We start from the raw sequence: 6000 nt of genomic DNA on the forward strand, positions 1-6000 counted from the left end.
ACAGATTTTCTTTGGGAAATGTACCTTTTCTAGTTTAGTCATATTTATCTTACCTTAGAAGTTACTTTGCAGGCTGACTAGCATCTATTGAGTTGCAATGTCACATAAATGAAATGCCCAAATCAATTTGAAGTATCTACAAAACAAGTTTTGCAGCCACATAATCCCAAAGGAAGTCTATGAAAATCACTGTTCGTGTTTCACAAATGATCATTTTGATTCACATGATTTGATTCACCATGATTTAATCCCAACTACACTCAACGCAACAATTTCAAAGATTTTACTGAGTTACAGTTCATATATGGAAGTCCGTCAATTGAAATAAATTCATTAGGCCCTAATCTATGGATTTCACATAACTGGGAATACAGATATGCGTCTGTTGGTCACAGATACCTTAATATGGTAGGGGCGTGGATCAGAAAACCAGTCAGTGTCTGGTGTGAGCACGATATGCCTCATGCAGCGCAACACATTTCCTTCGCATAGAGGTGATCAAGCTGTTGATTGTGGCCTGTGGAATGTTGTCCCACTCGTCTTCAATGGCCATGTGAAGTTGCTGGATATTGGCTGGAACTGGAACACGCTGTTGTACACGTTGATCCAGAGCATCCCAAACATGCTCAATGGGTGACATGTCTGAGTATGCAGGCCATGCAAGAGCTGGGACATTTTCAGTTTCCAGGAATTGTGTACAGATCCTTGCGTGCATTATCATGCTGAAACATGAGATGATGGTGGCAGATGAGTGGCATGACAATGGGCCTCAGGATCTCGTCATGGTATCTCTGTGTATTCAAATAGCCATCGATAAAATGCAATTGTGTTCGTTGTCCATAGCTTATGTCTGCCCATACCATAACCCCACGCCACCATGGGGCACTCTGTTCACAACGGTAACATCAGCAAACCGCTTGCCCACACGACGCCATACACACTACACTGTCTGCCATCTGTCCGGTACAGTTGAAACCGAGATTAATCTGTGAAGAGCACACTTCTCCAGCGTGCCAGTGGCCGTCGAAGGTGAACATTTGCCCACAGAAGTCCATTGCGCATCAAGGCATTTCCACCACCATTTGAAAAATTCTCGCATAATTCATTTTGCCAACACGGAGAGCCCACCTTGTCTAGTGTATTTTGTTTTGTCGACATTTGGAACGTTTACGGACACATTTTCTGTTTCCATCAGGCCTGTCGTGACTTTTTTATTCAACATGTACTTTACTCACATTAAAAGGCTGGATGGTAACCTTGTATTTCTGTGCTAGCCACAGGAGGGCGCCGTATGAACAGATTCAAAGCATTGATTGATGTTTGCCACATACATTGCTTACTATCTGTATCCAGTTCACATAGTTGCCCCTTTTCACTTTGTTTTAATAAGAGATGCAGTGCCATCAGTGACCATCTAAGACAATTCAATCATCTAGCATATTTGTATAATCATGTTTTAATGTGGAATTGGAAGATGCAACATTATATCCACTGGCAGCTCACAGAGATATTGCAGTCATCTGTTCCAAAATGGATGACCGACCGAAACTTGAGTGTGATTTGTCAGAACCTGTTTTTTTCCAGAGGTACATAAATATTTGCCTATGCAAGTGTCCAAACTCCAGACTCTCATCTTCAAGTGGCAGCGTTCTCTCAAGATCAAAGGCTTCTGAGTGTAATTTGGGAATCATGTTGCCTACATGTTCTGGGTGTTCTACAGAGCTTTAGGACACTCCAGTTCTGCTGTGGTATCCTCCCTGTATCACAAGGTGGGATCTGCCCTATTTGCCTGCCAGGAGAGAGAGAGAGAGAGAGAGAGAGCGAGAGAGAGAGAGGAGCAATGTCTGGAGCTAAATTTTGGACTCACATTCTGTTGCAGGTGATGGTGTAAGGAGAACTTAAAGTCAACACCGAAGACTCACACAAGCCTTACTACATTATGTAAATATATTCACTTTGATTTCAAGAGTTTCTGTTCATTATATACCAACATTTACAAAGCTATTCTGTATACTAAATCCAACTGCAGTTGGGACACAGTGAAATGTCTTAATAATGAAAAATGTGTTTGTGTTCATCTTGTTACAATATTTTCAAGGGCCATTGTTGTTTATTGAGATATATTCACGAAGTAAAGCCTCTCCAAAACATACCATTGTCTTGTCTGAATAAACATATTCTCCAGTGATTCAAGCAAGTTTCAGATAAAGCATTCCTGGGGAAACCTGTATTGAAGGACATTTCATGGAAGCCAGTTGGAATACCATAACATGCTGGTTTTACAAGGCAGAGTTGATATACTTCTCTTTGTTTAAATCTCTTGATACCATTGACAAACTCTTTAACTAGCAACGGACATCGAAATTGTTAAGGCTTTAAAAACAACTCAAATAAATGCAGCAGTTGGAAACTGGACGTAGATACTCCAAACTTTTAGAATTGTTGTAATCCATCAGATATTGGCTGAAATATTGCACAGAAAAACACCGGGTGTATTTGCATATATTAATACATTAACATAAAAGGGTGGAACAGGGCTGCAACCACCAAACACCTGCTATGTCTACCCTACCTGCACTCACCTGCTCTGTCTACCCTACCTGCTCTGTCTACCCTACCAGCACTCACCTGCTCTGTCTACCCTACCAGCACTCACCTGCTCTGTCTACCCTACCAGCACTCACTTTCTCTATCTACCCTACCAGAACTCACCTTGCTCTATCTACCCTACCAGCACTCACCTGCTCTGTCTACCCTGACAGAACTCACCTGCTCTGTCTACCCTGCCAGCACTCATCTGCTCTGTCTACCCTACCAGCACTCACCTGCTCTGTTACCTGACAGAACTCACCTGCTCTGTCTACCCTGACAGCACTCACCTGCTCTGTCTACCCTGCCAGCACTCATCTGGCTCTGTCTACCCTACCAGCACTCACCTGCTCTGTCTACCCTGACAGAACTCACCTGCTCTGTCTACCCTGACAGCACTCACCTGCTCTGTCTACCCTACCAGAACTCACCTTGCTCTGTCTACCCTACCAGAACTCACCTTGCTCTGTCTACCCTACCAGCACTCACCTGCTCTGTCTACCCTACCAGCACTCACCTGCGCTGTCTATACTGCTTAATTTTTTACTGTTGTCACATTTCTCTTGCATAATTCAACAAGTGTGTCAATAGCAGATACCCTCGATTAAAAATCAACACGTTTGTACATCAAAATAAAGTTATTTATTCTCTTTCTTGTGATATAAGTGTCAAGAGTGTGTTAAATACCTTATGAAGCTTTACCGTTCTTAGAAATGCAACAGGAAAGACGATGTATTCCATTGAGCCCATTTCAGCAATTACCGGGTTCATGACAGTTCATTGCAAACATTTCCGTGGTCGTAACGTTAACGGGAAAAAACGACAGGCAAAAGCAAGAGTATAAAAGAGTCAAATTGAAGCAGTCAATCCAGTGAGATTTAAGTGACAAGTGGATTTTCCACCCCTCAAACACAGGAAATAGATGGCTGAAAAAGACAGATCCTCAGGTGGAAGGGGCATGGGCGTTGCTGTTTCATCTGCACCAGGAGTAGCTTTTAGGAGTTGTTCAGTAAATGAATGTTAAAATGATAGATTTTCTGTTTCATTATGCAGACAGCAATATTAAATCAATCTCTTTGGTTATGACCATATTTGGATCCGATGCCTGGCATTATGGTTTCAGAAGCCATTATCGAGGAATTGCTTCAAGCTGACTATAATTTACTTGTGGGCCTATTTCTAAGATCATATCAGGTTTTGGAAAGAGCTGTGAGCTTGATTTGACGGTGGTCCGGTGGATATTTTCTTTTAACACTGACCAACCTAAAGAGCCTAGGTGGTTCTTCGAGGTAAGATGTGCGTGCAGTGTAGAGTGGAAGCCATGTCTACGGTTATTTAGCCCTTCACCTTACCAAATCCTATAGCCTAGGGCTAGTCCTTTCACTAGGGCTGCTTTTCTGCCTCCGCTTCCTGCCACACAGTTTTGCCTTGGCGGTGCCCACTCTTCAAGCACTGAGGAATTCAATGGAGGAACTTGAAAGGTGGATCTGAATAGTCTTAAGTGGCTCCCTACCTTCATCTCTTCATTTTGTTTCCTTTATTTAGACTGGCGTGAAAGAACTGGACAAGTGAAAGTCAATTCCTGTAGGGTGTCTGCTATATTGCTTTTACCTGTGTTTTCAGATGTGTATAGATGGAGTAGGAAAGAAGGGGAAGAAGCCAAATTAGACCCGAGATCTATCCTAAATGTTCACCTGTTCTGCTTAGCTGACCGTGGGGCATGTTTGCCGGGTACTCTGCAGACAATGTGGTTTACGCCTACCGTCATTGTCCAGGAGTGAGCCTGCCATGTGTGTTTAGCGAGTGTGCCTCACCAAAGATCTTTGTCGGAGACCCTCGGTGAAACAGTGTTTGGCTTTTAACCACAAGTGAGGCAGAGAAACTCTCCCACCCGGTGTTTGTTTAAAGTGGTAGATGATCACGAGATAGCTCGCTCATTATAGCGGACCCAGAGCCATTCCAATTACTCTGTGTTATGATTGGAAGGGAAACCATGTTTTTACTGCTAAAGGAGTTAGTCAATTTAGTCTAATAGGCTAGAGGCACTCATTTTTCAATGTCTAGGTCTATAGTCATTGGTGCAGGTTGGAGGCAAACCATTATGTATGGATTGGCTGTGGTTCCGGATTTCTGTAAAACCGATTTGCCGCGGCTAAAGACATTTGCAGGTTTTTTTTCACGTAGCTGCTGCCTACGTACCTGCTGCTCAGTGTTACACTGCAGCTTCCCCCTCCTTGATCAACAATGAACACTTTGTCTGGTGCAGCCTACAAACTTCATGTTGTACACAAAAGACATGGTCAACATGTTTGTACAAACTCGCAGATAGTTTTTTTCCCCAATGCAATACTCAAGTGGGGAGTTACATGCAGCTATCTAGGCACCATATCAAACACAAGCAAGAAAGCCTCGCAATCTAATTAGCAAATGAATGTAATTTTTTTCATCATGAATTGCAAACATTGGCTAAAAACGATATGTTACTTATCCCTTTCTCTATAAAATGTCTTGCACATTTCGTTTTTAATCACTTTACAATTATTTTGGGATTCCACCCTGTAACACGTGATTGGAGTAGTCATTTCATACAAGTGCATTTTTGTCTACTTTCACACTCCTTGCCCCCTCTCCTCAATTACCTTTGACCTTTTTCAAAAAGAGGCCAGAGAGGATGGAGGAGAGAGAGGACACAGGAGTTGAGCAAATCTAATTGAGAAAAGGCCCATGCAATCAGGCGTTTGAAATAGGGTGGGAAGATCGTGTGGAGAGCAGCAACTCTCCTCTCTGACTGTTACATCCACAACAACACTAACTACAATTAGATCATTCCCAGCGGAGAACACCTGACCTGACAGAAAAACAAGCCGGGAAGAGCTAAAAGATCATGCTTTGCAAATCATTTTCAGGCTTTATCACATCTAGGTCTTAACTTGGTTCATTTTCTATCATTACTTGGTACTACAGTCGCCTCCTTCCTTTTTTAACATTTCCATTTACAGGGCACAATTAATTTGTTTTTATTGTTTTTCCATAGTATTCAATCGAGCATGTTTATATTTCGTACATTGTCAATATCAATGACAATGTCAGTGCCTATCATAAGTATTCGACCCTTTTGATTTCTTCACATTTTGTGTTAAAGTGGGTTTCAAATGGATTTAATTGTCATTTTTTTGTCTACGATCTACACAAAATACTAATGTCAAAGTGGAATGAAAATTAATATATAATCTTTACGATTAATAAAAAGTAAAACACTAATATACCTTGATTAGATAAGTATTCACCCCCTGAGTCAATACGTGTTATACACCGCTGGCAGTGATTACAGATGTAATCAATCTACACACAATACCCCATAATGACAAAGCAAAAACAGGTTTTTAGAACTGTTTGCAAATGTATTAAAAT

The 6000-nt window shown here is 41.7% G+C and overlaps 1 protein-coding gene across 5 annotated transcripts in view; it reads left to right on the forward strand.

Moving 5' to 3' along the window:
• Positions 1 to 2985, forward strand: part of LOC111950407 (inactive peptidyl-prolyl cis-trans isomerase FKBP6) — a 29991-nt gene extending 27006 nt beyond the window's left edge. For all 5 annotated transcript variants that reach the window (XM_070434398.1, XM_070434400.1, XM_070434399.1 and 2 more), the window contains one exon: positions 1893 to 2985. The gene's annotated coding sequence lies outside the window, so the exon portion shown is untranslated. The remainder of the gene's footprint in view (positions 1 to 1892) is intronic.
• The last annotated feature ends 3015 nt before the right edge of the window (positions 2986 to 6000 follow it).

The sequence above is a fragment of the Salvelinus sp. IW2-2015 genome, linkage group LG23, assembly GCF_002910315.2.
Source record: "Salvelinus sp. IW2-2015 linkage group LG23, ASM291031v2, whole genome shotgun sequence".
Lineage (NCBI taxonomy): Eukaryota > Metazoa > Chordata > Actinopteri > Salmoniformes > Salmonidae > Salvelinus > Salvelinus sp. IW2-2015.